The sequence below is a fragment of the Tympanuchus pallidicinctus genome, unplaced genomic scaffold (genome assembly GCF_026119805.1).
Source record: "Tympanuchus pallidicinctus isolate F22 unplaced genomic scaffold, pur_lepc_1.0 scaffold1, whole genome shotgun sequence".
NCBI lineage: Eukaryota > Metazoa > Chordata > Aves > Galliformes > Phasianidae > Tympanuchus > Tympanuchus pallidicinctus.
In genome coordinates, this window is record NW_026294618.1 from 29,957,133 (window position 1) to 29,975,609 (window position 18,477).

Below are 18,477 nucleotides of genomic sequence, written 5' to 3' on the forward strand. Positions count from 1 at the left end.
GGAATGAGGCCCAATATTATCATTCTGGATATCCATCTGCATTTCTGAAACCATCAAAAACATGAAAAGTTTCTGACCAGTTGCACAACATTATTTCGGTCTCCCATACTTGGCAGATTTGTTGTTTCACCCCAGTATCCAATTTGGTACTGGGGACACTGCCTGTCTAATGATGCTAACAAATGTTCTCCTGCTGTCCACCCTGATCACATCTCTGTGTCTTACAGCATTCCTAATTTGCTAAAGGTACTGTGATCCCTGAAGAAATAGCTGGTATGATTTATAAAGACTTTAGCATTTAATATTTAATTCTGCTGTGTTTTTTTTTTTTCCATCCTTCCTCATATTGCACATTAATCTGGAAATCTTTCCTAAATAGTCTCCAGTCAAACAAGAAGGCTTTATATGATCAGTCACCTTAATTTCGACATTTATTGGCTACTCATTTCAATATGTTCTCACAGCATTGGTACTTGGCAGGGGAACTCTTCAGTCTCTCTTCTGCTTCCCTCGTCTGTTAAGCTACAAGCATTAAAGACAAATGCTATGATTATTTACTTGAGTCTGTATTGTTGCTTTGGGCACAAATCCTTCAGTTTTCACAAGTTAGCAATCCACACAAAATTTTATGAAATAACCTTTATGTTAGTTTTACTGACAGAGGGAGGAAATCTGTGAGGAATTTGCTGAGTAGGATGTCAAGAGAGGGCAGTCTGCTTGCTGTTCCAGACTTTTCCCCCGTCGACAGCAGTTTGTTCTCCCCACAGCTCTTTAAATGATGGGTAAGATTAGGCTCCGTTATTTGTGCTGTTAGAATCAGAAAATGTATAAACGTTCTTTGAACTTAACATGTAGTCCATCCTGCTAACTGGACATGCTGACTTTGGCTTGGTAGTGCTTTCTCCAAGAATAATAATAACAATAAATAATAATAATAATAATAATGTAATAAATAAATAATGTTGATTTACAGCCATGATATGGCTGTTGCCTTTGGCTGCAAATTTGTAGTCTGCAGTTCAATTGAAGATCTAACTGATTAAGATATCATATGAAAGTGTTGGGTTTCTGACAGGCTAACAGTTCTGACAGTGAATTGCAGGGTCAGTGCAATTGGGTTATCACTGAGCCAAAAAATTGTTTCTCAGCTGTGGCTTTCAGAGCTGTATGATGGGGAACTGCATCTTCCAGGGGCTGGACAAGCTGCAGGAGTGACACAGAGTGTGGTGCAGAAAGGCCTGGTATGTGGCAGAGACCTCTGTCCAAAGACTGCTGAGCAGCGCCAGGAGTGAAAAATTAAAAAATGCTCCAATTGAAGATCAAAGCAAATAACTCCCTGATAAACCTGAAAAGAGAGCTGGACAAAATGTTTAAATAAAATCAGTCAAAATCTGCAAGCAATAGCTACCAACAAAGCAAAACAAAAAAGGATGACACCTTCTCAGACTTCAGGAAGAGAGGAAGATAAGGACATCAAATTGACTTTGTCTTAAAAGCCTTCAGTAGGGTCCATCCCACATGGGGATGGACGGCTTTAGCCCCAGGAGATCTGGATAGCCAGAAAAAGGCTGTTTGGCCTCAGCAGAGTGGTCGTTACAGGACAAATGTTTAGAGACAGCTGTTCATGCCACCTCAGACACTGGCTAAAATTGCTATCAGGTAGGCAGTTTTCCTGAACTCTGTGTTTGTTACTGCTGTTTTGACTGACTTGAAGAAAACAAGGGGAACCAAAGTACCAGTGGGTTCCCACTCTCCCTCCCAGGACAGTGGAGACTGATGGCTGAGCTGTGCTGCCCCATTGGGCTTGGGTGCTGTGCGAAGCAGACTTGTGTCAGACTGCAAACAGTCAGCAGCTCAACAACAATGTGCCAGGGAACACAGACCTCATTCTTGATTTGCTCTCACAGATGAATCCAGTGTTTGTTTCAGTCATGCTGGTCAGAAGAGACCTTTAAACCAAGTGACTAATCCAATGAAGAACAGAACAAATATCTACCCTTAGCAGTTCCGGAGTTTCCTGAATTTCTAAACTTTGGTTAGTGGAGCACTAATCATTTTTCTCTTGATTCTCCCATGGTCTCTTGTCCTCACACAAACCATGACATCTGCAAAAGCAAACAATGAAAGGTCTCTGCTCTTTCTGACAGTATTATGCATTATATGTGTACTTTTGTGAGAGTTTGCACTAGTTGCTTACCCTCAATGTTGGAGTTTAGTACAGAAGTATAGGTATCTTATGAATCAGAACAGTCTCTAGTCAATGAACAGCCCCAATAACCAAGCTCTAATTATTATGCAGACTAGGAGAGGACTTGCGGCTACTGTGCAACACTGCTGCCTTCATCCCGTCACTTGGTCTGCCTCCAGAGCAGGAATAGCACTCATCATACAGGTGTGATGAGCAGCACCCAAGCACATGTGCTGAGACTCATGCACTGAGGATGAGATGTTAGCATACACCTTCCTGCTGATACTGCCTGGATAGCAGGACCATTTGTCAGCTGCACCACTGCCTGCACTCAGGAGAGGTGGAGAGGTCGTGGCGTTGTTCAGGGAACTCGCGCAGGACAGAGACACTGCAACATGACAGAACAGTGTCACGGTGCCTTTCTCATTTTGGGGTACAATACATGGAGTTTCATGGGCAGAAGAAATTTGTGTAGCTTTAATTATAAGAAAGAAGGATTATTTATCCCTAACAGAAGTAGGATAAAAATGCAGTGACTGTTTCAGACGCAGAACATGCACTGTTTTCTTCTGTCAGGCCACTGCTAGCTCATTAATCCCTGATCTGTTTTTATCATTTTTTTTCTTTCATGCTGCTAGCAAATAGGGTAGAACATTAGCAAAGTTATAGCAGATATACTTGCTGAGATTCTGTAAAGCCTTTTTGCTTCATCAAATGTTTTTTATAGCTCCTAAAATTGATTCTTACAACACTGGAGCATAATAGCACATGGATTATATTCACCAAAGAGTATATTCATAATATTTCCATAATTGGAAAAAGGAATGAGAGGGATAAGCATGAGTGTTTGAAAGAAGAAAAGAAAAAGATGTCCGAAAATTCCATATTCAAGTGCCATTCTGAATGGTTATAATCTACTTGAAAGCAGAAAATAATTTCACAAAGCTCAGAGGAAACCCAGTCATCACTAAGGCAGATTTATACTGCTTTAACACCATTTTCTTAATTCCAAGATAAACTCTTCTCTGGCTAAACTACGGCACAGCTTTACAAATAACATAGTTTATGCTGGTATAATTCCATTAATTTTGTCATTTTCAGACAAACTTGTGGTTTCAGCTGGAATACTTTTGCTTGAGTAACACATGCTGACCAAACTAAATAGTAACATAGTCTTGTTTCACAGAAATTCATGTCTCCCAGGCTTCATCTGGAAAAACATCTTGGATACATGAGGCATGAGGAATGATAAGCTATTAGTTCATCATAGTCAAAGAAAATCCTCCACTTTTACATACCACTCTACTTGTGTTTTGATTACTGTGCTTCCCGGTTGCCAGAAGGTACAAACAGGAGTTATGGAGAAGATGGCTCAAGTAACTCACAGCACTAGATAAACATGCCCTTGGGTCCAGTGAGTGTTTAGGTATTTGTTCACCAGATTGGCTGCAAGAGACTGGCCAGGAGCAAGCGAGGTGGCAGAAGTGCTCAGTGTTTGTGGTGCAGACTTTCTAGCATATTCCAACTGAGTTGGAAGGGATGGGAAGCTGGCTCCCACTCATCCCTCTTCCCAGGCTGTTTACATCCTTCTGGAGTAGCTCATGCCCAGGACTACTCCTGATGTGAAGGAAAAAATCTCCTCCAAAAATTTTTGGAGGAGAAAAATACCCCTGCTTGTTGAGTCTGCAAAGCTCACACGCAGCTCATGGGGTCTGTCCAGTATCAATCATGGGCTGCTCAGCATCAATCAAGACATGGCCACCCTTCAAGGGCTGGATCAGCACTGACTCTCGTCTGATTATTGCACTTTGTAGAGCTTTCAGCCCTTTCGGTTATTCCATTTTGATGGAAAAATCAAACTGTGAACTTCAGATGGAGATAAAAATTGCAGCTTCACATCAGTTTCGGTTTGAATCCACTAAACATTTGTTTTATCACCTGACAGCCAGAACATGCCTGGAAAATGGTGAGGGAGGTGATACAGATTAGCTGGCCTACCAAAGATTCTTCAGTTCTGCAAATGGATAGTCTGGTGTTAAGTAAACATTACTCATTTCTGTTTTGTTGACAGTATACAATCAAGCCTACAACTCCAAGATCAAACAAGAGTGATGTTATACCTCTTTTGAGTAGTTTTTAGAAGATCACTGTCATTACAGCAATGCATTTTCTGCTGCAAAAATGGCAGAAAACTGCTGAAAGCAGCACTGGGCAGGAGCTAGCCAATAATCATCCTGGCTTTTGTCCCCAGGTACCTTGTCTCTGTCCTTAGAATGACCAAGCAAAATACCTAAAACCAGTTTACCACTGAAGGAACACAGCATGGAAAGTCAAGACAGTCTGTGGTCCTTGCAGTTCCACTTAAACTAAAAATGTATTTTGAGAAATGACACAGCAAATAGGGAACGCTCTTAGAAAATAAGGCAGCTATTATTAGCTTTCTACAAAATCTATTTCAACTTTTCACTTCAAAATTATATTTCATTTCAAAGTTAACTTGGATTTTACTAGGTGTGAGACAAGACAAAAAGCAAAGTGTCCCAAAAGCTAACTTCAAGGTTTGGGACTAGGGTAGCATTTTGTGTTCCTCGCTGACCAGACATGAATCTGTTTTCAGTAACTGATTTGCAGATTTGCAAAGCTGTGGTCTTACAGAAACTGGTAAACAACTATGGCTATATTTTGCACTTGACTCATTTTTATTTCTCGTTTTATAAAAATAACAAAAAATAAAAAATAAAAGAATGAGAAGAAGTACGTAGATATGCTCCCAGATTTTACAGCAAAGAAAAACTTATACACAGGACCTGTATCTTCTACAAATATTGTCTCCAAGAGACAACAGTGAAAAAACACATCTGCAGCATCTCAAATTTCAGCTGTCAACCAAAGCAGGGAGCAAGTTCCAAAACTTTCTCAGTGACTCCTTTGTGGGAAGTTTCAGTTGTTGATAGACATAGAGTACCAGCCTGCACATGAATGCCTGGACTACTGGTGAGAGGTGAATTTAACTCCTCTCATTAAACAGAGCTGGGATCCACCTCCCAAGAGGTTCTCCTCTGCCAAGGCTAACTGGTTTCAAAACAAAGAGATAAAAATTTCCCCTGACACTAAACACACCCGTGGGCTTCACTATCAATTTTGGTGATTTACAATAATATCTTTCCAGTTGAAAAACAGAAAAGAACAAACAAACAAACAAAAAAACCAAACACGAATTCTCTGGCTACATGTATACTGGAGATTAACCATGGCCAGGGCTGCTCTCTGCCTGTGAGGCCAGCTGTCCTGGAAAATCCTTCAGGCTCTTAAGCCCTCTTAGCATCCATAACATGCTGGCTGCATCCACACTGCTCAGTGGGAATAGCTCCTATCCCTCGCTGACTCCCAAAACACGCTCTGAGATGGTTTGGGAGGGTGTTAAGCGACCCGTTCAAAAGTGTGCCAAGGACTACTCCAGTTGTTTAAGAGTACATTCACTTCTCACTATCCGTGCTCATGCTCTGGCACTGCATAATTTCTAGCCTGTCTTTTTCTCTCCTCCACAGCTTGCTCCTTTACAAACAAAGGAAATGGAAAACTACTCAGCTCTGCAAAGGGAAAGTGCAACTCGCCATAAATACCAAGAGAAACGGAGAGAAAATAAGCTGAGGGTGGTGGGAAAACAGAAAAGAAAACATATTTTATGTAAGCTAGGTCAAGGCACGCAAAAGTGTACAACTCGTCCTGGAGATGTATTTTTAAGCTAGGACTGATGGATGGTGGAGCAATTTGCTGCAGCTGAAGGCTGCACAACATTCTCACTTCTTATCAGGCTTTTTATGGCTTTTGCTGGTCTTGGTGACACAAAATTTGAGCTCTTCTGCTACATGAACATGACACTGATAAAAGGACTGCACTGCAAGGCTCCAGTGACTCTTGCATTACTGAAGGCCCTGGCTTTCAGTTGTCATTACCATTTGTACAGAGGTGAAACGAAAGGAGAGTCTTACTTCATTCCTGGCAGTGCCAGCCCACTGACTGTCATTATTTCCCTGTATTCCTGCAAGCTTTCCACTGACTTAACACGTGGTGAAAAAAAAAAAAAAAAGTAAAGAAGTAAATGTCAATCTGAATGATTTAAACAATACCAATGCTGACAGGGAGCAGCACAAAAACCTTGAGACACTTCACCTGGGCATTGATAGTGATCACATTTTCTTCAATGGTTTTCCTGTGTGGAAACCATTTTTAGGTGGCTCTCCTAATTTCTTGGCTTCAGAATCCCCAGACAATTTTTTTTTCTTCACTTTAAAAGAATGAAGTTAAACAGTTATGCTGCATCTACAGTTTAAGCTCAGTTTGATCTTTTTGACAATCTTCTCAGTGTTAATCTGCTCAAATTTTCATCTGGCTTTTTAGTTCACCATAAAAAGTCAGGCTTAACTGGAAACACAGTAGAGCTGCCTTCAGTAGCAGAGGAAAAGAGAGGAAGAGGCAAATAAATATCCCTGTCTGGTCTCACAGTAACAAAACCAAAATTCCTTGGCTTGCCAGAACCTCTGAACTTCTTAAAATGCAATTTCAATGAGAATAAAATTAAATGAATTGCATTTACCTCACTGTAACTAGAAAAATTTAAAAAAAAGGAAAAAAGGATTGAATTTTCTTTCTTTTCCACTAGTTTAGAGTAAAAACATCTTAGCTGCTTTTCTTAGAAAGTAATTTCAGTTCAGAGCCATGAAAATATATTAGAAGGAGCAACTACAAATGAAGTGGGTGTTTTACAAGCCTGCCTGAAGATAAAATCGTTTGCACTGGCACAAACTCACAATGCTCAGCTTTAAGTATCTCATTTGTGTGACAGGCTTAGGAGTTTAGGTTTCATCTGCAATCTGCAATGTCTCTGAAATGGAGTCTGAGCTCTCTGAGGCTATGTCAAGACATCAGGACTGGTCTCCAGCTCAGTCACACAGCCTCACTGACCACTGCTGAAGCTTGCCATGGCTCCTGTCTATCAGAGAATGCATTTCCTGACTTTCTTTCCATTGAAAAAAATGTGCTGTGCAGAGAGCAGTGGAACTACAGCCTCCTTGTGAGAAGGCCTGCCTGTAGGACAGTGCTGCATCCTGCACCTGGAAAGCTCTGGGACATCTCCACTTTGCACCTCAGATAGAGTCTTTAAAAAGTCTGTGCCCCTCATTTGGGGCTGGCTGATAGACCAGAGCTGGATGTATAAATGCAATATCATGCAGGCTGGTTTTGCTGCTGGGTGGAGCGGCAGCAGCAGGTGCCTGGAACCTCATTATCTGCACCTGGCATAGAGCCTGCTTGGTGGTAAGAGTTAGAATAGGATGGAGGCGGTGGGATGTGCTCCTCTGCTCCCTCACAATCCCTGTCATAAGCAACCCTGCCAATTTCATGGTAATGGTGGCTTGTGCTTGTTTCCATGAGGTAACAATTTCAGAAACAGCAATAAGCAATGGATCTATGTTAGATATTGTTTGATTTTTTTTTTTTTTTTCAGTTAGAGCAAGTGAAATACATCAGAGACTCATTTTTGTTAATGATGGTGTGAAAAACGAAATTTCAAATACCTGTTTCCTATGAAGTGTATGGCAGAAGAGCAATTTGGTGCTGAGCATTGCTGAAGGGAGTTGGTGCTTCCAAATATTAAAGATTAATTTGACCTTTCATAAAAAGAACAAAATGTTTTTCGTAACAAAAAAAAGCTGAGGGGAGGCGTACACAGATCTAATTTGTAAATGAGGCAAGAAGCCACATAAGAAAGCAGTGTACAGAGAAATCACTGTTTCTCTTCAGTTACTGAAAAACTGTCTGAGAAAATATTTTCCCCAGCACTTATGTAATGTCTCAGCATTACTTATTTGTTTACTTAAGTATTTTTCATCTGCCTTCACGGAAGCATAGGTGACTGAGAAATTACTTTGGGTTGCTTCTCCCCTATGTCGTGTGGTGGACCTGTGGCCTTGGCAAGGAGTTGCTGTGGGTGATGCTGGCAGTAGCTGCTGGCTCATGGGGAGGGAGCCAGCCCCTAGCCCACACTGCATGCGGGGTGCTTGGAAAGACAGAGATTTGCAATGGCCAGAGGGTGGGTGAACCAGGATGACAAACCAGCAGCACATGAGGAAGGCTGACGCTGCCGGCTATTCGCAAATGCATTGGGACAACTTTGAATAAAATATCCTCTCTTTCCCAAATTGTTGGTAAGGATGGGAATAGATCTTAAAAAGCAGTAAGGACATTAGATGAAATCTGATATGCTATTGATCATGTGGAGAAAGACTGTGCAGCTTAAACAAGAGCTTAATGCCAGTTTTCCTAGGCATAAATGATTGTTATGATCAAAAGCTTAATCTTTCCTTCTCTACCTGAACTGCTCAAAATGATATTATTAATGCTTTTAATAATATCATTATCAATATAATTAATATAATTAATGCTTTTAAGTTTCTCACCTATGGTTTGGGAAAAAGAAGATTAACCTGTTTTCCTCCGTTGAGGATGGAAATTCGCCTCTTGCCATGCTTTTTTTTTTTTTTTTTTTTTTTTTTTTTTAATCTTATTCTTTCAGCTATCTTAAGAAATAAGACATAACCTCATGTGCTCATTTTTTGCCACTCCCCAATTTATTCTCAGTGAGAAAAAACCTTACTCAGGTTTCTATCCCTCATGCAAATATCAGGATGAGCTTGCAGTACAACCTCCTTCCCTGCACAGCCTACCGATAACAGCTTTTCCTTATCTGTATCTGCTTTCAGAAGGGGTGGATGTTTTTTTCAGACCTGCCCAGCTGAGTTAGACCACAGCACAGGGACCTGAGTGGTGAGCTCAGCTCTCCAGGAGAGCATGCTCAGAGCAGCTGAGCCTCTGCTGAATGTGCTGCTGGGAGCACTTCGGAAGGATTTCAGAAAAGTCAGGACAAAGTCTTTGAGTTACAAAATACATGTATTTCTTGACTGAATAATTGAGAATATTGTATACCTTAAACCTGAAAGACTCTGCTAAACAAAATGCAATTTGAGGAATACATTCACTTATTGTTAAAATACTTATCAGCTAGGAAGCCAAATTAAATGTATCAATTCATGTTCATTTCTATTCAATTACCCTTACTTTTATCTGCAGTCTTTTAGCATTTGTACATTACTTTCTTAGAGAAGCCATTAAACTCAGCCAAAACCCCAAAATATTACTGCCCTCCACATTAAGTTCTGTAACTCATTTAATCAAAGTTAATTTCAAAATCTGATATCCTACTATGTATTTTAAATTCATTCCGTACAACAACATTGAGTGTATGTCAAAGAGTATAAATACTAAAAACAATTAACCATCGGCTTTCCACTTGGCTCTGGGACTATAAAACTGACCTGAGGTGAAATTAGCATATTTAGAGTCTCTGTATAGCTGGGAGCTTGTCACATGATTGGCCTGAGACGGCTAAAGAATTATAATTAGAGTAATGGGAAAGACTAGAAAATAAAAATCTTGTCAGAACCCAGAGTTGAGCATTATGCCCCAGACTGGTGTGTCAGCAGCACACACATCTTCCCTGCACTCAGCACAGCTGCAGTATGAAGTAATGCTGTGTACTTGGCACTTAACTTCTACAGGTAGCCAATTACATAGTTGGCTGCCATCCCTATGTAGTAAACAACAACAAAGCTGGAGAGGTCCATACGCATTCCTGTCACTTAATCATCTCTTGTACCTTGAAGAGGTATTTCTAGAAAGGAGAAACCCAAAGGAGAATTTCTAGAAAAAGAAACCCAACTCACAACAGAATTGTTCTTCCCATTGTATCTTCCAAAAAGCTGAAAAGCAGCATTTTATTTGGCTTTCCCAAACCTCACAGAAATTTTTCCAGATTCCTAAAAAGATGGAGGATTCAGTGGCTTGTTTAAGTAATGGAATAGTTATCGGACCTCATAATACATGCACATTTTCAAATAAAAAAGAAGATACTGTGGGCTTTTAATCTGACTTAAAAAAAAATAAAAATCTGTTAACTAGAAACACATCATTAACTGTTTGTATTCACATCAACTTTGTACCAGAGAAAAATAAACTTTTCTTTGTGTAATGTTATTAGGTAAAATAGTAACTAGGTAAATTCAAGAAATAAACTTATTTATGTTAAGTTAATGGAAGTTAGCATTATGAGTGACAGTATAAGGAGGATTATACAATTTACTGCAGGTTTCAACCAACTAAAAATAGAAAGGCTATACAAGCCATAAAAATTGCACAATGTACAATTTGCAGTTCCAGGAATATTGTGTGTGCAATCCTTGACTACAAATGGAGTTGCTTTCAGCCTGTTAAGATAGATCTTCTTGGGCCATAATTATAATAGACAATCCCAAACTTTCCAAATAAGTCAGATATTTCATAATATGAAATGATATTGGGCTTAAAGTTGTGAGATTTTTATAAAACCACTTTTTGAACTGAGTTCAAAATTTCAAGGTATGTTCCAGCACCGTGAAACATTTTAAAACTGGAAATAGAGTTTACTGTATTACTAACGTGGTTCTAGCAACAGGGCTTTTGTAAGAGGCAAAATCCCAAACAATATGAGACACCCAATGTAGTCATTGGAGTCTGCGGTTCCTGCTGAAGAGTTCATCGTTTCGATAACTCCTGAATGCAAAGCGCTCATTATTGTCTCATAATACCTGGAAGTTTCAGGGAAAATAACTCAAATAATAATCCTGAGGGCTTTGGCAGCCCTGAAATTCAGATGAGCCTCTGAAAGGCAGCAAGTCATTTTGTTCACCTCCTGGAACTGACACCTGCAGGAAACTCAAGATGTGCTTTCCAGCCATGCTACTGAAACAGCAACTCTTAAAGGTAACTAATTTAGAAATGGTGCTCCAGGTGGCAGCCATTCAGCCCCTGGTGTACAGCAGTACCTGTGTTGAGGGATGCTTCCAGGGCAGGGGCTTTGCTAGAATCTAGTTCTGCACGGGGGAGGAATGGGTCGAGGATGGAGTTGTCCCTGTGCCATCACTCTGCTGCTCCCACCTGGGGCTGACTGGAATCCCTGCTGCTCCCTGGAGGAAAGATAAGGCTCAGGGACTGCACACAATGACAAAACGGAGAAGAGCATCTTACGCTTGTTCAGCCTCCTAGCCAGCTGGCCAGCTGGAAAACATGGGCTTCCAGATTTAAAATGGTTTAAAAACATATATGTTTTTTTGTTTGTTTGTTTACCTTAAAGATTCCCTTTGACTTTATCAGTGTGTCTTCCAAAGCCAGTGCACAGCAACATGAAGAATCTGGACAATGCATTTGGCAATACTATATAGTAATACCAATCGAGGCAATGAAATCTCCTGCTGCCACCTGAGAACTGGTGCCACAAACTGAAGCTCTCTGCTTTAATTTAGCAATCAATGTCAAGTAAAACTCTCCATCCAAAAGAGAACAACTTTAACAAGTGAAGAAAAAAACTGGTAGATAATGTGCTGAGTTCGTCACTGAGTGGACTAGTTCTGCAGAATAGACACAACTCAATTTAATGCAAAGATAAAATAAACCACAGAGAAGTAACCCATCTTTCTCAGCCCATCCTGTAGTCCCACTGCACATTGTTTGCATATTTCTAGCTGCTCATAGGGAATGCATGACCCTGTTGGTTGGCCAAGCTGGGCAATCAGCAGCACAGCAGAAGCTGCAAACCAGTTTCTTGCAGAGCTTGCAAGGCAAATAAAGACTGGGAGCATGGTGTCAACTACAAAAACCAAGGAAGTGTAGCAGACGTGAGGAGAATTAGAATATTGGAGGGTACAAAGGGAACAAAGTCATAACACCAGAGGAAGGAAAAATCTCAGGTTTCAGGTTGAAAAAAAGTTCATTTGTGATTTGATTAGTTTGTGTAAGCATGCAGAATCTGAATCCATTTTTCACCCTCCCTGAATATTGCCCCAACTTTCTCAAACATGCAGTGCAGTTATTTAATAAGCAATGCTTAGTAGGCTAAAGCAACTTCAGTGATAGCATGGGAAGAGCAGAGCCAGGTGGATCTGAGCAGTGTGGTGCCTGTGAAGGCTCCCTGGAAGGGCTGTGGTGCCAGAGAGCTTCGGGCACTGAGAGGATGGAGCTCCTTCCTTTGGCAAAACATTTGGTCAAGGAGAACACGATGTTCTCAAAGCTGTCATCTTTTTAAAGAAAAAGGTAACCATTCTGTTCACCCCTACAGACTGCTTTTTAAATCACAGCATTCTCCTAATAACAATGTAGTTATGCACAGAGCAGTACATGGCACTTTTCCTCATAATTTATAAACAAGCGGTATGTGAATTCTTGCAAAGCAGCAAGTACCAGCTTGGCATTTGCAGATGACTTTTGTCCCCATTCTAAATTGACAAAACACCACTAAGTGGATTATGAATGATGCAAGGACAGACACAATAAATAAGTCTCAACTAACTGCAGTCAGTTTACAGTGATGTAAACCTCTTAAACTTGGCTACAGAGATATTTCACTGATAAACATATTTTCTTGAAAATCTGTTTCAGAGACTTCAGTCTTGGACATCTAGTTCAAGGTGAAAGTTGATCAATTACTTATTTCTTTATCATAGACAACTTTTCCTATAAGCATAAGGATTCAGGTTATCTCATTAAAATCACAAGCTCTGACACACCTGACACGACTGTTTATAAGAGGTAATTTGGAGATAATTTGCATGAGACACATAAATAACATAGATAAAATAATTAATTTTTTTTCCCTACAAATAGTTTGTCTATCAAAAGAGTGAGAATTTTCTAATTAATTCAAAAAGAGGAAACAGCAAGAGTATTGTCTTTAAAAGTCAGCATGCAACGATCTAGAGACGATAAAGTGAGCCATGCTCTCATAATGAAGATCTTAGTTTTCAGTGCAATTCACAAATTATAAGAAATAAAGAACAGTTTTCTGTCAATCAGCTCTCACTTATTAAAATTGCCATATCTACTGGGTCAAACTCTGACTTCTCACAACTTGACTCTCCTGAGATTACAAAATCTGAATTTTCATCAACCTAAATGAGATAAAAATTAGATATACTGAATAATAATAATAAAAAAGTGGCTTGTTTCATCATTTTTAAAGTCCTTGTTCACAGGAGACATAGTTTAAAAATAGGCCCGTTGGAGTATTTTGCCTCCACAATATATAGTCATCTTATGATGTAGTAGCTACTCCCAAATCTTCCCAAGGAGGGTCAGAACAGTTAGAACTTAAATCATTCAGATCCTCTCAGATCTTACCAAACACCGGGATAAGGTAGGTGTTTAAAACTACTCTGGAAAATGCTTTTCTTAATTAAACTTTAAAATATCTTGAGATAACATTTATGGTTGTACATGACTTATTCTCCATCTTAACTAAGTGATGCCAAATAAATACAGTGAGTAAAAGAAACAAGCTAAATATCACCATCTTTCAATGAAAATACTCTGTGTTACACAAAACTGTTAATGAAAAGTCTATGGGATTCTGCCACAGACTTGAATAAATCTGGTATTTCATTGAATCACAAAATCACAGTGGTGGAGGTCAGCTGGGACCTCTGGAAGTCATGCAGCCCAATCTTTGCTCAAGCAAAGATACCCAGAGCAGGGTGCCCAGGACTCTCCAAGAGGAAATTCCACAGCCTCTCTAGGCAGCACATGCCAGCGCTCTGTCACCTGTGCAGTTTTCCCACTGCTTAGGAAAGATTTCACTCACAATGATCACACAAACACATCAAAACTGCTCCTAACTACCCACTGAACTGACCAAAGCAGAAGCTTTGCTGCTCCACTAGTACCTTTCACCTAACAGGGCTGCAAAAACATCCCACCTCTTGCACAGCAGGATGCCTCTTGAACTACTCTGCCCCTTCTCTGATTTTATATACCCGTCATGTAGGGTACTAATTGCATACACTAAGTGCATTAGTGTATGACATCAAAACATGAGGTCTGTAAAAATTACAGTTTAAATGAATTAATATAAGTAGGTTAATTTTTGTTTATTGTTCTCAATGCAGTACTGTGAAGTTACTGGTTCTCTGTAGATCTGTTTTGGAGAAACTCTCTCACTCAGCTCTTCAATTTCATTTATAGACCCCTTGCTCCCTGGTGGAGCACATTACACCATTGACTGGAGAACCAAATTTAGCATGAAGAAAGCTGACATCTTTGGTATGTTAGCTAAAACATTCTAACAAGATCTTTGATGAAATTTCCCTTCTTACCAATATCTATTTGATCATACTGGTGACATTTTGTCTCATATGTGGACACTTGTATGAGTTCTATGCCTTCATTTTACCCAGTTACTCTCAGAATTTTTCTCCACAATTTCAGTTCCATTCAGTTTATTGCCAGGGTCCTAAGAGCCCAGGACGCCATGTCAACCCTGGGGCTGTCAGCCCCTATCCCAGCGAGGACACAGCAGGGCTGGATCCAGCTCCCCACACCAAGGACAGCCTGGCCTCAGCCTGTCCAAATCCCCAAGGAGATGCCCAGTGCCACCACTCCCAGCCTTGGTCCTCAGGGAGAAACCACCCATGTTGTACCCAGCACACATTTACTTAATTGTGTATTGAATTACTTCTAGCTGTGGTTGGTAATCTCCTGTGTTCCCGATTAAGAAATTGCTTGTGTGTTCAGGAGCATTTCATTTTCACTCATCTTAGCATGTGTGTACAGCTTAAACTGAGTTTTCCTACAATGCACTGTGAAAGACCTTTTTTTTCCCTTGTTCTACAGGCAGGGAAAAGCTAGAAGGAAACTACTGTGTTAATTCCTATGGGAGAAAAAAAAAAAAAAGATTTTGTGGAAGAAAAGCCTCTCCTTCAAACTAACAGTAGCCTCCTACACCACAGTGACGGTGGCTCCAAGCTCTTTCAAAGCAGGCTCAGCAGTTTCAGTATGAAACTTCTCATCTGACTTTATGAAACCATTGATTCAGTACGGATTTAATACTAAACAAAGAAAAAAGATAAGATAGCTGTCACAGCCTTAGCAGTTGGGAGTTGGGAGCTCCTTGAACATTTCCAAAAAGCAATAGAACAAGACACCAGTGGATACTGGATGTGATCAAATATACTTTTCTATACTGTCCCTGGAGGTGGTAGGTTCAGGTGTCCCCACGCTCTTTGCGTTCCAGCGTCTCATGTCAACAAGGACTACAGTCCACAGCACTCACTCCAAGGAACCTCCTGCCACTGAAATTTCTTAAACACAACATGTGAATGCAACTGTGGCTTTTCTGGGAAAGATTTATCATATTCTAGATAATATTAACCGGATTTTTCTCATTTATTACTGTCAAATAAACTTTCAACATCTTTCCTTCCTTCAGTGATTACTGTCAACACTGTAATCAACTGTATACTCTGCTGGCTGAAACTTTGATCCAAATCATGATTTTCATTGATTTCCCAGCTTTCAATTAAAGCCCTAAAATCTTTGATACTGCAATTTCAATCAGCTGCTTAGAGAAAAAGGAAAAAACAAAAACAAAAATAAAAATAAAACAAAGCAAAACAAAACAGGACAGAAAAACCCGAAACATTCTTTGTAATAAAGATCCACTTAGAAGACTTCAAAACCTTTATTTAATCTCCTAACTATTTGGCACTGCACATCCTCGCAAGCTTGAAATTATTATTCTGTTTGATCTGGATTCTTTTATTATGCTATTATACAAGACTGTTGCACTTTGTCATTTGTAGCACATTACCTCAGACTTGTTCAGGTACAAAGATGGACATCTATGGTGATTAGGGAATAGGGAACCTATCATATGAGGAGAGAGAATGAAGAGCTTGGCTTCTTTAGCCTAGCAAATAAAGGCTGTTAAGGGATCCAGTTGCTGTCTATAAATATATCTATAAAATCAGGGAGTAGAAGAGCCATTTACACTATATGATAGTGTTGGCAAGGGAAACCATGAGCCCAGCTTGGCAACATTTACTCTATGCCAAGGTTCTCACTTCTAGCAGAGAGTTAGTAACAATTTTCTAGCTGGAGTAACAGCAGCAAATATTCTAACCATAATTACAGTGAAACTTGGTAACTTATAAAGGGGATTTACAAACTGTGATTACTGCAATAGCAGGAGAATAAGTCTGATGTCCCAGTAGTCTTTTCAGTCCTGTATTCCTGTACAAAGTGCATAATATAGATACTGTAACCTTATACCATGCACACTTCAGAACAAGATATTACAGCATACTTTATATGCTTCATACTATTTAAAACAAAAGCAAATCTGTGCAACCAGGTCTAGGGAGCCTGCTTTGGCAGAGGAGTTGGACTGGATGATCTCTAGATCTCCCCTTCCAGCCCCTACAATTCTGTGATTCTTTGAAAACAAAACAAAACAAAACAAAACAAAAAAGTCTCCCAAATAGTTCAGTTTAGTAAAAGTGTTTGTTTAGGACAGTGGTAAAGCTTAAGTTATTTTGTCTCCCATGACAACAATAAATTCAATACAATACAAATGTTTTACAAAATAAACATCTTTTACATTCAGCTCTCCCATCAGTGAAATTCCTCAGATTATTGATAATTAGTTTTACTTGCCTTCCAGCATTAATTAAGATTTATTACAAATTTCATGCAATATTTTATCCATGACTTCGCATCTGACGTTCAACTGTTACTTCTGGTATTCTGCTCTAAGCTATAAATTAATTAAGGACAAGCATGTTTCTGTACTAATGCATTTTGTGCTGGAGGGTATCCAAAAGATATATCCAAAGGAACAGAATTATGATTGTTTCTCATTTACTTGGGTCACAGCATGAGTTGTACGCTTTGTTAAAAAGAGAGTTGTCTGCTTTTGGAGAAACTGTACAAAACTCTTCTCCCTCTTAAAAGAGAGCTCATGTTGAACTTAGAGCAAAAACTACTGAAAAAAAATAAAAGTACAACAAAAATCTACTTTCTTCAAAGACAGTAGCATTTTTACATATAGTCAAATTCTTCCTCAGCACACACACACACACCTCACTCTGCAATGGAACGAAACTGTAGCCACAATGGAGTAGTGCATATTTTGACTTTTCCATAGCTCCTATACGAAATTTTGAGAGGAATCACCAACATGCTATTGCATACCGAGCGTATTAGTACAGTGAAGGCAAATTTTACTATAAAGATGCCCAAAACATTACTGTAAGATTTTGTTAATCTTAATTTCACTCATCCTACTTCCACCTAAGGTGGTTTCATAAACCTAGAAAGTTTTAGTAGTTTTGTTAGTACATTACCAGTTAACAGAAACTGCAACTAAAAATCTCTCACCATTTTCTTGTGAAAAAATGCTAATTTCAGCTCTTCAGCTTCAGCGTGACATGCTCAGAAAGAAAGGATCCAATAGAATGGAAAACATCTCTCCATTATGATCAGTTAAGGGATGGCTTAGGACTTGAATTATTGACCTTCGGTACCTTTCTTTATCTCACATAAAAATATGTTTTAAAGCATACTATGCTTCTGGTTTAATGAGGATGCAGAAAAGTAAGCACCCACTTATGTATGTGTTTGTCCACATATCTTTATATGTATTTTTTAAATTATAATTCTGTTGTCTCTTGCTTTTACCATGTGTATGCTTACTTATGCATTATAAAGGAGCATCCATTCATCTTCCCCAGCCTCCCATTATTCACCATCCCCCCTTCCACACTTTATTTATAACTTTTTCTTTCAACAGCACAATCACAGTTTCACTTTTCACTCTTACATTGCTAGTGATCTTCATCATAGCATCACTTTCTATACTCTACATACTTCTAAGGACAGAGTCAGAAGGGCGATGGATTTTTCAAGTTCCCCATTTACCTCAGCACTGCACATGACTTACATACATCTCAGCAATCTTGTTTCCTCTTTAAACTGCTACTTATATCTCAAGGAAAAGTACTCCTTGATTTGAATAGAAACTGCCCAGGTGTTCCAAATTCTGCAGGGAACAAACTGGCCATACATAGATAGAGACTGATGAGCTTTCAGAAGGCCGAAGTTTTGAAACATATTTTGATGCACAGCTGAATTTACATTTTCTGATAGTAGTTTCTGAATTTACATATCCATAATTCAAAACTTGTTGCTGAGATCTATTTGCCATCAGATTGCTAATTTGTGATTTCTTCCTCTCACAATAAAGTCAGTGTCACCTATCAGTTTAAAGCTTAATGTCCAATTGCTCTTCCACTATTCTATCATAAACACACTACTGTAGTTCTAAAACAGTAACATGTTGGATTATACTTATCTTTATTATTATTAAAGTC

At 39.3% G+C, this 18,477-nt stretch overlaps 1 protein-coding gene across 5 annotated transcripts in view; it reads right to left on the reverse strand.

The window, feature by feature from the left end:
- The window catches only part of FILIP1 (filamin A interacting protein 1), a 105,817-nt gene that overhangs the window by 66,795 nt on the left and 20,545 nt on the right, over positions 1-18,477 (reverse strand). Inside the window, exon 2 of one of the 5 annotated variants that reach the window (XM_052678897.1) lies at positions 11,107-11,247. The exons of the other annotated variants lie outside the window; for them this stretch is intronic. The gene's annotated coding sequence lies outside the window, so the exon portion shown is untranslated. The remainder of the gene's footprint in view (positions 1-11,106; positions 11,248-18,477) is intronic. 5 annotated transcript variants of the gene reach the window in all.